This window comes from Rhinolophus sinicus, chromosome 4 (genome assembly GCF_057876585.1).
Source record: "Rhinolophus sinicus isolate RSI-liver-muscle chromosome 4, RSI-T2T, whole genome shotgun sequence".
Classification (NCBI taxonomy): Eukaryota; Metazoa; Chordata; class Mammalia; order Chiroptera; family Rhinolophidae; genus Rhinolophus; species Rhinolophus sinicus.
The window spans coordinates 30,336,153-30,356,051 of NC_142504.1; positions in this window are offsets into that span (position 1 = coordinate 30,336,153).

Sequence of the window (19,899 nt, forward strand, 5' to 3'; positions counted from 1 at the left end):
AATTTTCTCTCTGCCTCTCCCCGCCCCCTGATTACTAGTGAGGTTGAGCATCCCTTCATACATTAGCCATTTGGGTTTTCCATTTTGTGAACCACTTCTGTAGTCATGGTTCTTTTTTTTTCTGCATTTTTATTTTTGCAGTTACCTGGAGCTCTCTGTTTATTCTAGTTTTAGAGCTAACAAATATTTTCTTCCAATGACCTCTCTGTTAGCCTTGTCTATGGGGTCCTTCACTGAACAGAAATTTTAAAATTTTATGTAGTTATAGCCATCAGTTTTGCACAGTATTGTTTGTGCTTCATTGATCCAAGAAGGCATTCCTCAAGACGAAGTTAGAAAATATTACTTTACATTCTACTTATTAGCTTTATAGTTTAACCTTGTACATTTTGGTCTTTAATTCATTTGGAGTTCCACCTTTGTGTATGGTGTGAAGTAGAGAACCTCTTTACTCTTCTTTACATAGTAAACCAGCACAGCCAGTATCATATATTAAAAAACACTTTTTCTCTGCTGCTTTGTAATGCTTCCTTAATCATATACAAGGTTTTATGTGTACAAGGGTCTGTTTATGAGCTCTCTTGTTTAAACACTGGTCTCTTTGTTCTTGTACCAATACCACATTGTTTTTATTGCTAAGCTCGGGGTGTATCTTAAAGCCTAAGGTGGGTCATCCTCCTTTGCTCTTCTATTTAAAACTTGTCCTAGTAATTTGGTAACTTTTGTTCTCTCACATAAATCTTATAATCAGTTGATTAAATTCCTAAAAACGTATTGCTAGAATTTTATTAACATTTTCAGGTCAACATTAGAAAAAAAATTATGCTGTCATTTAAACTCTTTATTTGCTCAGACTTTCTTTTGCATTTTTAATAGACTTGAAAATTTTTCCATGAAGTTTTGTACATTATACACTTGAGTTAGTTCCTACACACTGTGGTTTTAGTTGTTACAATAAATGGTATCTCCTTTCTATTAATGCTTTTGAGCAAATTATTGCTATTTGAAAATTTTAAACCAATGTTCTTTGGCAAACTTGCTAAACTCTTGCATACTTCTAATAGTTTAAAATTGTGTCTGCTATGCCCTTTGAATTTTTTATGTAAATATGAAAAATGGCAGTTGTTTGTGGCATTCTAATCCTATACCGCTTAATATGTTTTTTAATATTGTTTGCCAAGAACTTCTGGTATCATATCAAATATGATGACATAGCAGCCAACCTTCAAATCTTCTCCATAAAGTATAATGTTGGCTATAAAGTTTTAGTAGATAGACTATCTAGAGAAAAAATTTTGTTTTAGTAACAGTTTTTAAAAATCGTCTTTTATCAATTTATTTTGCCAAGCTATTTGGATAACAGACTTCTTCTTTTAGTCCCTTAATGTGTAGATTTTCTTATGTTAAACTACCTATGCATTTTCAAGAGAAAAACCTTGATCATATTATTGTTTTTTAAAATACACTGCTTGATTCCATTAGCTAATAATTTTATTCAGAATTTTCTCATTTATATTTACAAGTAAAATGGATCTACATATTTTTTTCATTTTTATACTGTTTTTATCTGGGTTTGAAATCAAGTTTTTACTGGTTCTATAAAGTTACTTAGGCAGCTTTCCCTTTTTTTCCTTTTTTTTGGAATAACCCATAAAGTTCAACAGTTCTTTAATAATTTAGTAAAACTCAACTGTAAAAATGCTTTGATTACTATAAAAATTAATTGTATTAGTCTATTAAACTTTTCTGTTTCTTCTTGGGCCAATTACACATTTTACGTTTTTTTCTCAAAATTTATGTATTTTACGTAGATTTTGTTGTTGTTATTCTCTATTTCATTGTTTTATTTTAACTTTATCTTCAAAATCCTCCTTTCCCTTTTTTTAACTTTGAGTTTGCTCTGTTGCCCCTTTTTCTTGCTTTCTTAGTTGAATTATTAGGCCATTTGTTTTCAGACTTCCTTGTTTTTTATTTTAATTTTTTTTATTGGGGAACAGTGTGTTTCTCCAGGGCCCATCAGCTTCAAGTCAAGTCATTGTCCTTCAATCTAGTTGTGGAGGGCACAGCTCAGCTCCAAGTCCATTCACTGTTTTCAATCTTTAGTTGCAGGGTGCACAGCCCACCATCCCATACGGAAATTGAACCCAGCAACCTTGTTGTTAAGAGCTCTCGCGCTAATCAACTGAGCCATTCGTCTGTCACTGGCAGCTCAGTGGCAGTTAGTTGTCTTCAATCTAGTTGTCTGCCCTTCAATGGAGGGCGCAGCTCACTGGCCCATGTGGGAATCCAATCGGCAACCCTGTTGTTAAGACCTCGCTCTCTAACCAACTGAGCCATCCGGCCACCCTGAGATTTTCTTGTTTTTTTGATAAATATATTGAAATCTTTTGAATTTCCTCCACATTCCACATTAGCTATGTTTTGATTGCCCTTTCATCACCCCGTTGGTGACAGAGGCATCCTCTAACCTAAATAGAATGAGATGGCTGAACACAGGACATCTGACATTGGACAGATGAGATTGTCAACAGTGTATTTAGTCACATATACTCTTAGCCTGGGAGGAGGACACCACACACCATGGAGGTCCACAAGAGTAGCACTTGAGAACAGAGTGAACAAGCAAGGGCTGTCAGAGGCAGGCTTTGAAAGAGCAAGAAGGTAAGGTGACCCTTGGTTCTGGAAGGAGAATATGTGATTGGATTCCTTGAATAATTTCATAGGCTGTCAAGGGAGTAAAACCCATTTGGTTGAGGACCAGGTGAGGAGTAGCTAGTCCAGCTGATATGGCAACTAATCAGGTGGGGAGCCTTTCCCACAGCATCATATCTGGTGAGAGCAGGGAAACTCACAGGCCTTTTAAAGCACATAATAGTGAGAATTGATTTCAAGCCTCACACCGCAAGCTAAATTCTAATATGTAATGTTTTCTATGTATTTTATACATTTTCCTATGACTGCCTCTTTAACCTAAAAGTTATTTAGTAATCTTCATCCTCATCTCTCTGTGTATCCAGCTATCTAATCTTTTGGTTTCCACACATACAGCATTTTAGAAGCTATTCTTTCACATTGTTTTAAATATATAAATTTATTTCATTATGGTCCGAAAATGTAGACTGTGTGATATTGAAATTTTGGAATTTGTTGAGGAATTTTCTTCCTGTATGGCACACTCACTTTTTGTGATTGTTCCATTTGTGCTTTAAAAGAACATACATTTTTTTTTGTTTGATAGGTACAAACTTCTATGCATATCTATTGGTTCAAATGTATTAGGCTATTTAAATATTTCAAATTGTTGCTTATTTTTGACCCTTGGTAGATGAATTGCTAGGAGTTATTATGTTTTAAAATCTCCAGCTTGCTGACCCTACTCGATATTTTCCTGATACTGTGTTTCCCCGAAAATAAGACCTAGCTAGACAATCAGCTCTAATGCATCTTTTGGAGCAAAAATTAATATAAGACTCGGTCTTATTGTACTATAGTATAAGACTGAGTATAATAATATAACATAACATAACATAATATAACATAACATAACATAACACTGGGTCTTTTATTAATTTTTGCTTCAAAAGACGGATTAGAGCTGATTGCCAGGCTAGGTCTTATTTTCGGGGAAACACAGTAGGTAGTATCCTAAACTTTTATTTTCAAATTTTTGAATCTTTTCATTTTAAATCTACGTCTTCTTAAAAGCATGTTGTTCAATTTTTGTTCTCTTATCAAACCTGAACATTTATGGTTTTTGACTGGTGAGTTTACTCATATTATTGTAATTATTTTTCTACTGGGACTTACGTCTACTATATAATTTTGTGTGTCCTCTTTATCATTATATTTGTTTTTTTTTTCATCTTTTTTCTCTACTGTATCATATAGCTCTTGCTTCCACATTATATAGTACTCTCATCCTACCTTTTACTCCAGTCTTCCCTACATTGATCAACTTTATGTGGGTATGAGCTATGGACACCTTGCCTCACCTGCATCTGGTATCTCCTGCTTCTTGCTTGCCTGAGGCAGCAGCACGGAATAGGCGGTTTATTCATGGACAGCCTGAAAGTGTGAATTTGCATCCCATTAGACAATACACTTCCTTCTTCCAATCCTTGGGCAGATGAGTGAGGAACATTTTCCATAGCCCCTTAGAGGGTCTCTCATGGGAACCATTCTTCATTTGTCTGTAGCTTTTGTTGGTTTTCCCTCCTTTTCTTCTTTTTCACTCTCCCAGATCCCCACTCCTGTTCACTGCAATCATTTCTCAAATAAACAATCTGTATGTAAGCCCTCGTCTCAGATTCTGCATCTTGGGGGTACCCAGGTTAATACTCCTAACTTGCTTAAAAATGTGGACTTTCTTTCAGCTGGCTTGAGAGAGTTATATACTATAGTTTTATTTTTCACTGATACTTAACTTATAGAAACGAATAATTTTCTCACCAATTTCATGAGCTAATAATATCTCTATGTGCCACTATCTCCCCTCAAAAAAAAAAAAAAAAACAGATGTAACTTAAGTGTGTTCTCACTTTTCTCTGGTCATTCTGCTCTGGGCCATTTTGGTATCACATAATTTTTTCATTTGGAATTATTATAGATATATTTTGTTTCTCTTCCTTATTCTTGCATTTTAGTGTGAAATCAAACTTTACTCCCCGTGTATCTATAGTATCCTCCAAGATCTATTTTTCTTCCTACTGGAAATATGTGTCCAAGACATATTTAATGAGAATTTTATATTATAAATTTTCTCAGCCTTACGTCACTGAGAATATCCTAAAACCAAGTTTAACACTTTATGTTAATCAGTAACACAAATATTACTTTCTTGTTTTCTTCCATCTAGGGTCGCTGTTGAGAATTTGGATCATATTAATAGCTACCATGTACAGAATGAATACTATATTCAAGAGAGTGTTCTAAGCAATATATGTATATATATGTTAACTCGTTGAAAGTTGATGATAGTGATTTCGTTTTTGTTTCTTTGTAGGTATAATACCTTGTCCCCATCCCTCACCCCATTTTGAAAGCTTGTAGAATTTGTGTTTTTTGGTTGATGATCTTAAATATTATTATATCGTGCCCACTTTGTGATATTTTTCATTTACTTTATTTACCTGTCTATGAGGCATTTTTATCTAAGGTCTTATATATTTCCTTAGTTCTAAAATAATCCTTGTTTATTGTTCTTCAAATATGTCCTTTCCTTGATTTACTTGTTTTTGTTTTTTCTAGCTTTATTGAGATATAATTGACATATAACATTGTGTAAGTTTGAGGTGTACAATATGATGATTTGATACACTATATATTGTGAAATGATTACCATGATAAGGGTAGTTATCCATCACCTCACATAATTAGCTTTTGTGTGTGTGTGTGTGTGTGTGTGTGTGGTGAGAACATTTAAGATCTACTGTCTTAACAACTTCCAAGTATACAATATAGTACTGTTAACTACTATATTCACCATGCTGTACATCAGGTCCCCAGAGCTTATTCATCTTATAATTGGAAGTTTGTACCCTTTGACCAACATCTTCCCATTTCTCTCACCCTGCACCCCTGAGACCCTGGCAACCACCATTCTACTCTCTGTTTCTCTGATTCAGCTTTTTTAGATTCCACATATAAGTGATATAATACAGTGTTAATCTTTCTCTTACTTATTACACTTAGCATAGTACCCTCAAGGTCTATCCATATTGTCGCAAATGGCAGGATTTCCTTCCTGTATTTATTTGTTCCCTCTTCCCAAGACTCCTATTATATAGATATCAACTTTTTTAACAAAACCTTCTATCCTCTGTATCTCTTACCTTTCCTTTTATAGTTTCCTGTCTGCTGCTTCCTGGGAGAGTTCTCCATCTGATCTTCCAGTTCCCTAACTCATCTTCAGGTATATTGAGGTCTTTATTCCAACTCTAATGTTTAGATGCTCAGTTTCCTGTACTGATTCATTCTTATAATGATGTGTGTCTGTTTTGTGTTACTAATAATTTCCTTTGTTTCTTTGAGGATTTTTATTACACTTAATTTTTTTTCCTTCTCTCTAGTACCTTAATTGTGTTTCATCTAGTACAGGTTGTTCAGTTTGTCTTCTTTTATAGTGCCTGAACCTTCAAAAATTGCTACTTTGGCTGGTAATCTTTCCAACCTGAAGCAGTAAAAGCCTAGGCCCTGTCTAGCACCCATCACAGTGTACTTGGCATTGAGGTGAGGATGCTCCTCACTGAGGAATGTCTCTGGTGTTATAATTTACCCTCTATTGCTCATTCTGTTCTCCCCACCACTGACTAGACAGTCTGCTTTGAAATCTTTCCATGCCTTGGCCTATGTCACTATGTCACTAATTGTTAAGAACCGTCTCTCTGAATTACAGTTGCCTCTCCCATGGGAAAGGAGAAGGGGAGAGGGGGTGGAGAATGTTGAGGGCTGGACTGGCTGACATGGTTTTTATCACTTTCCACCCAAGCTAGAGAGCGTGACGACTCTGAGCCAGAGCACAGAATGGCCCCTTGCCCTGGACTGCCATGCCCCTTACACCTGGGTCTAACTTCCGTCTGTCTTTCCAGGAGCTTCTCAGAGTTTCAGCTTCAGGTCCTAGGATTCCTCAACCTTTTTCTTTCTCTTTTGGCATCACCAGGAGTGAGACATGGGAAAGCCAGCACCTAGAGATAGTTCATTTTGTTGACTGAACCAAAGCACTTTCTTGGTACTCCTAATTGTATCCCAGCTTTCACCTACGAAAAGTGTCTAAGAAAATATGTCTGCCTAGAGATATTTAAGGCTGAGTCTCACCCAGAAAGTTACAGCTCTACAATAACAAAAGAGGGTATTTCACAGTCTTGAGGTGGCATTTTTGTGCCAAACTGTGTAGCTTTTAGAAAGAATATAGCCAGAAAAAGATGGTATGATGGGTCTTGACAAGTACATAGACTCAGCCATATGTATCGGCTTCCAGTAACCCTGTAGAGGGTTTTTCATTCTTTTCTCTCTTTCTTTTCTTCTTTTCTTCCCCTCTCCCTCTCTTTCTCTCTTTCCTGCCTGCCCCCCTCCTACCCACCCCCCATGTAAAATAATCAGAAGCTGCTTGCCCATGGAAAAGGGCAAAAAGAAACTTTCCACCATGGTCAGTGGATTATCTCTAGACAAGTATAACTGATTTGACTCTAAAATTAAAATGTTGCAATGCTATTTTCCAACAACAATAGGTGATTCTTATAAGCAAAGCATTATATGGTTCTTCTTTGCTTTTCTAATTTTAATGTCCCCTCTGATTTCTACCATGAATGTGCTTCTTGCCAGAAGGAAACCAGATAATTGAATAAAGACTGCTGGATTAGTCACTCCAAATTACCTATAGTCTACAAAAGAAAAAAATTACCAGGAAACTGCAGTCAATTTTTATTTTCTCCCAAATGAAAATGTGCAGGGGACTATCCAGAAAATGTTATTTTATTTGCAATCTACATTTATGGAAATCCACAAGAATAAATGGTTTCCAATAACATCTTCTTCCCTCCTTTGTAAGTAGATAATTAACTGACTGGTACACTTTCCAAAAGAAGGATTTCACCAAATAACGACCTTTGTGAATGCAAATGCACAAAGCACACACTTGCTGAATAGAAAAATAAATCTACCCCCAAAAGAGCAAGAATATACTTAAGTAGCAGCTTCTTTGAAATAATGTTATTCATTTACTTCAGATTTTCTTATTCAGATGTTCTCAATTTATTCAATAAAGAAAATGGTTTTTAAAGTTTTTCTTTTGTATTTTTTAACATATAAATTAATTTCACTATGACCAGAACCTATTTCAACTTATTAATCTGTCCTTCAGGGTATGTCCTAATCATTTCCTCCCCTCTTTCTATGCCACTGTCACATTCTTATTCTCTGTATCAGTTACTGTTGCTGCATAACAAAACACCCCTACACTCAATGGCTGAAAACAATTATTTTGTATGTATCATGTATTTGTGGGCTGGCTGGGGTTAGTTGGGGCTCAACTGCTTCCCTGCTTTCTCTCTGTAGGCTATCCTTCTTCTCTTAGTGATGCAGAGGAAGTCCAATCACACAGTGCTTCCAAAGTCCCACTAACATTCTATTGGCCACAGTAAGTCACATGGGCAAGTCCAGAGCCAAGGGATAGGAGATGCAGAGTAGGAGAGAAAGGGAGGGAATATTTGGAGCAGTCATTTAACCTACCTCATCCCCTTATTCATATATTATGACACGTAAACCTCTTACCTGCTTTTGATGACTGTAGAGTCATCTTTGTCAAATGTTTCCAGTATACACGTCCCACACTCGTCTTCCTTAAGCATGACTTTATCATGCAATTCATCTGCCATAAAATCATGAATTGGCCACAATTTCCAATGATACTGTATCTAACGTCTTCCTGTCATTCAAAACCCTTTGTGATGTGGACATTCTTCATTTCCTCAATATACACCCTCCACTTTAATGAAGCCAAACTCTTAAATATTTCATAAACATCCTTTATTTATTCTCATCTAGGTACCTTTGTTCATATAGTTCCTTTCACCCCAAATGCCACCTCCTCTCTCTAGTCCTAATTACATCACTTCCACAAAGTTCCCTAGGTAATTTCCCTATCTTGTCTCCTTTTAATGCTATTGAATCAATGTCTTACTTCTCCCAGGGGAAGATTTGCTATTCATTTATTGATTCAACAAAGTTTTCCTTTGTACCGTATTTACTGGGTGTCAAGCATTGTAGTGAGTGTTGAAGATAACACAGTGAAAAAGACCCAGCCCCTGTCCGTCACGCTGGTTGACAATCTCTTAAGGAATATTAAGGCGTGACTGAGCTGCAGACAGGTGAACATGGGCACAGGAATACACAGGAGGAACATTTTATCCTGTCTTGGGGGACTATGGGCAGATATTTGGAGAACAAGTTGTCTGTGGTTAAATCTGTGTGATGAGTGAGAGTTATTCAGGTGAAAGGGGATTATTAGAAAGCATTAACGGCAGAAGGAACTAAGGTAAGGAAGAAAGAGTCAGCGTATTTGGAGAGCTGCCCGTAATTCAGTGTGGTTGGGGCATTGAATGTGAGACAGAGAGAGGAGGGAGATAAGGCCAGTGAGGAATGCTGTGTGTAAGGAATCGGAAACTCATATTGAGACCAGCAGGGAAGTAGGCAGTGTGTTTAAACAGGGGTATGACGTAATCAGATTAGTGCTTGGATTTTTAAAAATTAAAATATAATTGAAATATTACATTAGTTTTGGGTATACAGCATGATTTGACATTTGTATATACTACAAAATGATTACCAGTTAACATTCATCACTACACAGTTGCAATGTTTTTCTTGTGATGAGAACTTTTAAGTTCTACTCTCTTAGTAACTTTCAAATATGCAATGTGCATTATTAACTAGTTACCATACATTACACTCCCAATAGTTATTTATTTTATAACTGGAAGTTTGTACCTTTCAACACCCTTCACCCATTTCCCGCCCCCCCCCCCCCCACACCTCTGGCAACCACCAATCTGTTCTCTGTATCTATGAGTTCATTTTTTGTGGCTTTCCCTGTCTGACTTATTTCACTTAGCATAATGCCCTTAAGGTCCAACCATGTTGCCACAAATGGCAGGATATCCTTCTTTTTTTATTACTGAATAATATTCCAGTCTCTCTCTCTCTCTCTCTCTCTCTCTCTCTCTCTCTCTCTCTCTCTCTCTCTCTCTTTCTCACCACGTTTTCTTTATCCATTCATCCATTGATGTACATGTAGTTTGTTTCCAGGTCTATTGAGATAATGCTATTATAAGTAACTCTGCAGTGACATGGAGGAGCAGATATCTTTTCGAGTCCTTTTGTTTCCCATAAGTGGAATTGCTGAAGTGTATGGTAGTTCTATTTTTAATGATTTTAGGGAACTCCATGCTGTTTTCCAGAGTAACTACACCTGTTTACATTCCCACCAACAGTGCACAGGGTTCCCTTTTCTCTACATCCTCTCCTGTGTTAGATTTTTAAAAACAGATTAGTGTTTTCAAAGATCATCTTGGCTGCTCTGTGGACCATGAATTGAAGGGAGATAAGAAGAGAAGCAAGGAGACCTGTTCAGGAGGATGTTATAATAATCTGGGCGAGAGATGAGTGTGGATAAACCAAAGTAGTGGAAAAAAGTAGTTGATTTCAGAGTTATTCAGAAGTGTATTGAACAGAACTTGGCTATTAAATGAAATAAGGGTGCAAAGCCAGTAGTGGTGCCACCAGTTTGGAGAGCCCGAGAAGAAGAAGAGGATATATGGAGAAGGGAGAGTAGGCTAGGAGCAAGATGAGGAGATGGATGATGAAGGGTGGTGGTGGGGGTGTCACACCTTGACACTAATTAAAGAATAATGCTTGTTTGCAATATCACCAAGCAGGCAGGTAGAGAGGCCCTTCCTAGAACCCCTGGAATCACTCCACATCGGCCTCCTCATGAGTGGGAGTAGTTCAAGCCACAGGGGCGTGGGAGGAGTGCTGTGGCCCAGTGTTGCCTGAGATCCAGATCCCAGGAGTGGTTACTACAGATGGACCACCAAGTTGCCGAAGGTAAGTCTATGGGTGTCTGTGTATTCTTTCCTGATTAGACTTAGAATAGTGATAGTTATCACAATTCCACATTTCTCAAATACAATCTAGTGGTGGGGTTCCTGAGAGATGAAGCACATCTCTACGCATTTAATGTTGCCAAACTTATAGTGCTCTACTAAGCAAGAAATGGAAGAATTAAGTCTGAAAAAGTTAAAGTTGGTTTTGCATTTAAAAGAATTTATATTCCTCTTGAGGAAACTGAAGTATTTATCCATTATATATTGAGAAATAAAATTGTCTTTCATGGAAGAATAATAAAAATGTATATACTGGATCTTAGATACAAAGGCAGACTTACAGAGTTTTTATGTTAATATCAGTGACATTGGAAGAAGTTGCCCCAAAAGAAAACAGTGCCCATAGAAATGACAGCTACACACTCAAGGGAGGGAACTGTGTACTGATGGTTTGCAATATATTCAGCTACTGGATAGAGCAGTGATTCAAGGCCCTCAGCTGTGCAAAAGGCTATTATATCACTCACCACCCACCACCCCCCAACCAGGGCAGGATTCTTCTCTCTGGTATGTTCATAAAGAATCTGTTCAGTCTCGTTTTAAAGGTCTTAACCGTGGAGGTTTTAATCACCTCCTTTAGAAGACTCTTCCCTCCTATCTTAGGAAGTATGTCCTGAAGGGAAATGCACTGATACTTAACCCATATTTTACTTGTTATAATTTCCTATTACCCTAATTAATACCTTTCACTGAGCCTTTCCTTGTGACTCATCCACCAAGTATCACCTCTTCCTCTGCGGTGTTTTCGCCATTCAGATCCCTTGCATGTGGACAGTTATCCTGAGTTTCTAGTCAGTCTTAATAGTTAGGAAATGTTTAAGCCTGTAGTACTAATAAATCAGATCAAGGTATAATTAGAGGCTTAACTCTGTGAAGAGAAGATGTAACCCATTTGTTAATAACATCACTTAGGTCTTTTGAAAACATTCTTGCCTAAAATAACTGAGTCAAATTAAGAACTAGCCTTAAACAAAATGTCAAAATAATGGCCTTCTAGGATATTATGAGCCCAATTCCTTCACTGAAAGTACAGCTAAGAATGCTCTGTAGCTTTCTGCTAGTTATTCCAGAGGGCACGTTGACTCCTAGCTTCTCCAAAGTTGATGAAAATTCAGATGTAATTCATATTCATTGTGCTAGATAAGTTTATTTAATCCCCATATTATACTCATTTTATAGGCAACTACACCGAGGCTAAGGGATATTAAGTAAGTGCCCAAGGTCACACAGTAGAAAGTGACAGACTCAGGATATAGCCCAGGTCTTTTGACTCCAAATCCTGAGCTCTTGAAATTTCATTCACCTGATTGTAAGATGATAAGATGATTACTTAGTGGGCTTGAGTCTCTCCACGACACCACAAGGCCTTAGCAAAGTATCTGCTTCATACTTTTCTGTTGTGCCATAAAGCATATGACTATTAAGAACAAACATGTTTATGGATGTATAAGAGCATGGAATTCATATTCTCCACCTTGAACTAATCCATGCCTCCTTGCCCAGCCTACTTCACATTACTCCTTTTGTGTTCTTGTACATATGGCCACTACCCCCTTCTATAGACGAAGTGTTCGAAAAGTTTTCCAAAGATTGCACAGTAGAAAGTGGCTAAGCTCAACATCAAACACAATCTCTCTCTGACTCCAAAGCCCTTCCTTTATTTGTTGAAAAGGAACCAAGGAAGCTCTACCTAGCCTCCTCATAGGGATGTTGGGGACGGGGGAGATAGCCAAAGAGTGATTGCAACATGTTTTGCAAAGTAAAAAGTGCCAGTGAAAAACTGATAGTATCCACCTACTCCATAGGAATTGCACTCATGATGAATATTAAGGCTCACTAAATCAGTGTTTCTCTTATCACTCTCCTAAATATGCATTGTCATCTCTTATGTATTGTAATCTGTGCAGTGATAGCTAGTGCTAATTCTACTGCTACTTGGATAAACTATGTTTAAAGTTAAAGTTAATATTTTTAATAAAGAGATCATTCTGTATAATTAAATACAATTTCAATACAGCATGTAATCTGACAAACACTACTTCAGTCAGGTGATCAAGGTCAACATCAACAGTGGTAAGTTATGTTGATAGCACCCTTGATATCATGGGATTAAAAATGGCCCTTTATTTCTGTGGTCTTGCTCCCAAAAATGGTAACCCTATTGTAATCATGAGAAAAATATTAGAAAAATCTCAATACAGGGACGTTCTACAAAATACCTAATACTTGTATAGATACAGATAGAGCTAAAACCAAAATACCTAAGTACGAGGTCGGACAACTGAGATCGCGAACACATTCTAGAAAAAGTGCTACATACCTTATTGCTGAATATCACTATGGTCACCTTCAAAGTACTCCTCTTAGGAAGCTATGCACCCACAACCGTGCCTAGTCCACTCTTCAAAGACATTTTGGAACTCTTTTTCTGGAATGGCCATTAGAGTTGTTGTCGTATTACCCTTGATATTCTGAATGTCATCAAATGTTGATCTTTCAATATTGCCTTTATCTTTGGGTAAAGAAAGAAGTCATTGTGGGTCAGTTCAGCTGAGTAGGGAGGGTGTTCCAATACAGTTATTTGTTTACTGGCTAAATACTCCCTCATAGACAGTGCCTTATGAGCTGGTGCATTGTTGTGATGCAAGAGCCATGAATTGTTGGCGAAAAGCTCAGGTTGTCTAACTTTTTCACGCAGCCTTTTCAGCACTTCCAAATAGTAAACTTGGTTAACTGTTTGTCCAGCTGGTACAAATTCACAATGAATAATCCCTCTGATATCAGAAAAGGTTAGCGACACCATTGCAACAAGTTCACGAACTTAATTGTCAAATCTCTTACTGCTCAAAACTGGCAAGGTCATCAAAAACCAAGAAACTCTAAGAAATTGTCACTGTCAAAGAAAGCCCCAGGAGACATAATGACTAAATGTAATGTGATATCCTGGGTGGGATCCTGGAACAGAAAAAGGACATTAAATAAAAACTTAGAAAATCTGAATAAAGTAACAACTTTAACAATAATGTATGGATATTGGTTCAGTAATTGTAACAAATATACCATAGTACTAAGATAAGATGGTAATGATAAGGGAAAGGAAGTATGGAGTACATGGGAATTTCCATATTATCTTTATAATTTTTCTTTTAATCTAAAACTGTTCTAAAAAATAAAGTTTATTAAAAAATAAAACAAAGTATGTAAGTTTAATTTTGCTCTGAATAAATTCCTTAAAATGTGTATTTTTTTTCTCCTGTCCTCACGTTTCTTTAAAACTCCCAAGGACACAGAAAGAACAGCATATATTTTTTTTTAATTCACAGGAAATGTATTATTTATCATGGAAATGTAATAAATTACTTTTCCCATCCTGCCATCATGAATAGAGATTAAGAAATTCAGGGTTATTTTCTTTAGCTTTATTATTGATTAATTATGATCTTTAAAGTCATTTTTCCATTTGTAATATAGAATTCTACCTTGTGGGAGGCTTATAAAGTTTAATAGAATTAAATAGATAGATAGTACATATAAACATTTAGGGCTAACGTTCTAACATCAGAGCTTTCAGAATGCTCAATTTTTATCCATTTCAACCACTGACCAGAAGATTTCCCTTTCCTGTCAATGAAGAGGCCTATAATGATTTTATTCCTTTGTTGGATTTTCTTCACACAAATGAGCACACACATGAACTCTGCTCAAATACCAGGACATGCTGACACAAGCCAGGGGCAGAACTGCATAGATGGTCCACACCCTGGCTCCTGCTCAGTTTCTAAAATCCAGCACACACTGTAACCCAGCAAGTCACTGTTTTATGAATCAACCCCTCCATGGGAGGGGAAAAGTCCTTGGCAACCTGGCGGTGTTGTTCTAAGGTAAGAGAAGTGATTGCCTAAGGAGAAGACATCAAGGCTACCACACGTCCAGACATGCTCTGCCCAGGACACGGGGAATGTTTCTTTGCTTGGAATCAGCCCCAAAATTCAAAATTAAGCTAACTACAGCTTCTTTTTCTTTTTCAAAAAATATTGAAAAATTTTTCAATTACAGATAATATAGAATACTATATTAGTATCAGGTATACAGCACAGGATTAGAAATTTACGAGTATATACGAGTATATCACGCTGATAAACCCAGTACCCATCTGACACCATACATAGTTTTGCCATACTACTGACCATATTCCCCAGGCTCTACTCTACATCCCCATGATTATTTTGTAACTACCAATTTGTACCTCTTAGTCTCCTCTCCTCCTTCACCCATCCCTACAATCCACCCCCATCTGGCAACCATCAAAATGTTCTCTGTATCTATGAGCTTGTTTCTTTTTTCTTCATTTATCCTGTTCTCTAGATTCTACATATAAGTGAAATCATATGGTATTTGTCTTTCTCTGTCTGACTTACTGCACTCAGCACAACATCCTGTAGATCCATCCATGTTGTTGCAGATGGTAAGACTTCATTCTTGTTTATGGCTGAATAATATTCATTGTATATATGTACCACTTCGTCTTTATCCATTCATCCATTGATGGACACCCAGGTTGCCTCCATATCTTGGGTACTGTAAAGAATGCTGCAATGAACATATGGATGCACAGGTCCCTTCAAAGTAGTGTTTTGGGTTTCTTCAGATAAATATTCAGAAGTGGAATTACTGAGTCCTTTTTTGTCCCTTGTTATAGCCTTCGTTTTAAAGTCTATTTTATCTGATATAAGTATTGCTACCCCAGATTTTTGTTTGTTTGTTTCCATTTTCATGAAATATCTTTTTCCATCCCTTTACTTTCAGTCTGTGTGTGTCTTTTAATATGAAGTGAGTCTCTTGTAGGGAGCAAATGTAAGGGTCTTGTTTTCTTATCCATTCAGCCACCCTATGTCTTTTGATTGAAGCATTTAATCCATTCACATTAAAGTAATTGTTGATAGATATGTAGTTATTGCCATTTTATTATTCTTTTTTTTTTTTTTTCTTAAAGAAGTCCTTCTAAGATTCGTTGTAATTCTAGTTGGTGTTGATGAACTCCTTTAGCCTTTTCTTGTCTGGGAAGCTCTTTATCTGTCCTTCAATTTTAAATGATAGCTTTGCTGGGTAGAGTTGTAGGTCCTTGGTTGTAGGTCCTTACTTTCATCATTTTGAATATTTTGTGCCAATTATTCTGGCTTGCAAAGTTTCTGTTGAAAATTCAGCTGTACACGTATACATATGATATGGTAAGCTGCCTGAGGAGAATCTTAATAGAATAACATATTAGATTGCAGGCCCTCATATGGTGGTCACTGTTGTATCTATAGGGGTCTAGAAAACTTGCCTGGCACATAGGAGGTACTCAACATATTTGTTTTCAATTCATAAGTGAACATTAACAGTGCTTTTCTAATTTAACCTTTATAATGATTTTTTCAAAATATCTGAAAACCTCTAGTCATTCCCTTACTATTGCCATTACTTCTTACATAATCCATTTATGTCTTCAAAATTGATCTTTAAGCTCCTTTTTAATTTAAATATTTATCAAGCCCCGAGTAATATTAGGTTTTATAGAGCGTGAGCCCATAATAGAATAGCTGATATTTCAGGGGACTTATTTTCTATGACAGACCTCATATTTCATATAGTACAAACATTATACAAAGATCACAAATGTAATTTTGTTTGGAATTTTCCTTGCTGATATAAGAATAAATGAAAGCAAACATCCATATTTCCAATATTGATGATTCTTCCTCATTCTCAGTAGCAGTAACTATAGGACACATTAACCCACTCAGGGACACATTGCTTATGTTGGATGATGCTGACGTTAGTAAAATTAACCACCCGCACAGTCTGAAGGAACACAGAAACACTGCTAACGTGTGGGTGGAATGGATTCCCAGGGAGGTTGACAACTGGTGTGAATTAGTTTCTTCACTGAGTTCCTAGGATTCTTGATTCCAGATGCTGTGGGTAGTTTACTCAGAGGGAGTAAAAGGCGAGGTCCTAATGGCCTACGAGGCCTCTCTGACCATCCTCATAATAATCTTCTCCACTCTCACTCCCCTCCAGCCACACTGGCCTCCTCTCTGTTCCTCAGACACACCACGTTTATTCCAACCTTCCTGCTGCACACCATGCTTCTCTCCGCCTGGAATGCTCGTCCCCCAATATCCACTTGGTACCTCCTTTCACTTCCTTCAATTCTTGCTCAGATGCTTCTCCTCCAGGGGTTCTACCCTGATTGCAGTATTAAATACAATGATCTGCCTGGATTCCACTCCCCCCTTCATCTTCCTTACACTGCTTTTCAACCACTCCTTAACACTTGCCACTGCTTAACTTATGATATATTATGCTGTGGTATTTATTGTTCTTCACACTGAAACGTAAGTGCCACAAGGGCAGATCTCTTGTCTGTTTTGTTTACCCATGTACCCTAGAGTACTGGGTGGCCTATAGTAGATGCTCCATAAATCCTTGTAGAATGAATTAATGAATCAGTTCACTCATAGACTCAGTTCTTTAATGGGCTTCTTTTCCCTTTCCCTTTTAAGCCTACATTATATTAAGATCAGCTGGAAGATTCTGTAAGCCTATCTGAAAGGTTAAGACCTCCCAATCTGTTGGTTGGGCTTGCTCACTGAAGGGTCCTGTCTCTGGAATTCACTCCTCTGGTCAGGTTGCCAGAGCCTCAATTTGTCATCTTTGGAGTATGATACAAGATTTAGGGTGGTGTTTATTTATTGTTTTTGTTTTTTCTTTTGGGAGGGGTATGTTACAATTTTGGCTGATGCTATTGTTTTGACTGGGTTTTATTCTTGCGTTGAGTTTCAGTTGTCTGGGTTGATCAAGCAATTTAGCAACTATCCTTCAGAACTATGGAACAGTAGAAATTAGAGCTGGAAATGACCTCACAGTTGAGCTGCTCCATTCCCCTGGCCATTGAAGCCTTGTTCTCCGCAACACAATGTCCATGTGTTTCTTCAATGAGGTTTGAAATGTCTTCACTGGGTACCCACTCACCTAACCTAATACTCTTAACAATTAACAAAAGTTCCCAATGTTCGTCTAAACTTTCCCTTTCATATTTTCATTTTATTTCTCCTATTTGTAGTCCAAGGTAGCAAGCCCTTTCTCTTTTGGAATTTTATACCTTTTCTGGTCTATGGGTTCTTTATCCAAACTGTACATGTGTTCCTACTTTAATCTTTCTTCATTCTCTTTGTTTAATTTTGTTTTTGGTTTATTGAATTCCTTCCAGTTCTTCACCTTGATATTTTAGTCTATGCAGTTTCACTTGTCATCCATTGAACAACTGTAATACAATGCTTTTCCTTCTGAAACCTTAAGACAAAGCACTGCTCTCTGCCATATGAAATAGCAAATATAACAAATTCATTGCCATAATCAACCTAAGGTGTTTTTATTTTATTCATCAGAATAGTAAACAAATTCTGTGCAATGCTCTTCACTTGACTTTAAAATTTTGATGGTAATTGTGGAATATCAGACAACTCATTTAAGCACGATTGTTTTTATACCTGCAAGAGTGACTGACTATCCGCTTTAGCTCTTTTGCTGTAATCTTATGAAAATAAGTATGTTATTCTAGGGCTAGAAAGAGATCTTTCAGAGATAAAAACCCTTCACTTCCAAGCTTTCAGACAGAATCACACGGGATAAATTATTTTCAATACTGTGAAGTTCAAATGGCACTTTTTTCCTGGCTTAGAGTAATTTATGCTAGATCAGTGCATCTCAAACTAATTGTAGTAAAGGGTAAATTTTTTAAATTCCCAAATGCCATGGGCTGATTTTAGTACAATACGAAATCACGGGGTTGGATGAAGTGGCGGTGTCAAACTACTCTAAAGTTTCTAAATGCTTATGCTCACTTTTTGTATTTATCTTGTCTCAGATGGGCTCTGGTCCATGAACCCCACTTTGAGTAGACCTGATAGACAATCATATTCCTCACCTTCAAATTCAGATACTTTCCAAGATAAATTTTCTCTTCTGAAGATTAGCATAGTACTTGCTTTTACTTTTCAGCTTCACTTCAAAATCAACTTTTAAAAGATAGAAGAGCCAATCGATTAATCATTTCCCCAAAACATTTGGTTACTGTTTCCCATGTATATTTATCTCTCCATTTTTCAAAGTGTAATAACCCCTAATTTATTTCATGAAATCCAATATGAATAAAAATACTTTTAAGAAAGAAAAAAAAATCTTGGAGTTTATACCAGGTCAGTGAGTTATGGGATGGTCTATTGGTCACACAATGCCAGCAGCTTCACTTCTCAGACTGTCACTGGTCTCCAGCAATCATGACAGAGGCCAGGGCCACATACTAGATGGTGGGAGGAAATCCACCAATTCCAGAAAGATGCAAAACACTCACTTATTCCACCCTGCCTGGCACTCTGCCATCAACCTGTACTTTTTGGATTTAAAACACAGATTATATGTCAGCAATAACTGGAGTAGCTATTACATAAGCTGGTTATGGGATGCTATGTGCTTTCAACCGTCAGTTTTTACAGTTTGGGTATAACAAAAATTTAGTTTTAGCACTCTTTTTCTGAAATAGGCCTTCTCTTATTTTTAGTGGGCTTTAATTACTTTGAAAAGGAATTGAATAAAAACATACTGAAAAATAATTTCTCCAGGGAATTAAAAAAATAAAGTTTATGAGAAAACATGAAATGTGGGGAAATATTAAATATAGTAAACTGCACAAAGGTAATACATAAGTTACATGTTGAGCTTTTTATGATTTAAAAATCTATTCCAAGAAAAAGAAAAACTGAAATATGAAGACTTATGAGCTTGTTTCAAAAATAGTAAAAATAAGTTCCAGCTGGTGTGACAACATGGTAAAGGTACAAAACAGTACCAGAGTAAATAAGAACACAGGATGGGTGAGGTGTTGGCAGAGGGTTACTTTAAATGCAGAACATTTTACACTGCCTTTTAAAGGGATTTTTACAAAAGAAAGAAAACATATAAATGTGTGTGTGTGTGTGTGTGTGTGTGTGTGTGTTGTGTGTATGTGTATGGCAGAGAAAATGTATTGAAATAATATATTAGATGAAGTTTTCTTTACACAATTTTCCTAGCGCAAGCACCTGGGCAATGTGGATTAATCACTAATGAATTTAATAAAGTGAACAGATTATTAGCTCCTAAAGCTAGTTATTTTGTTTTCAAATGTTTCAATGTGCCAGATGTTTCATAAAAATAG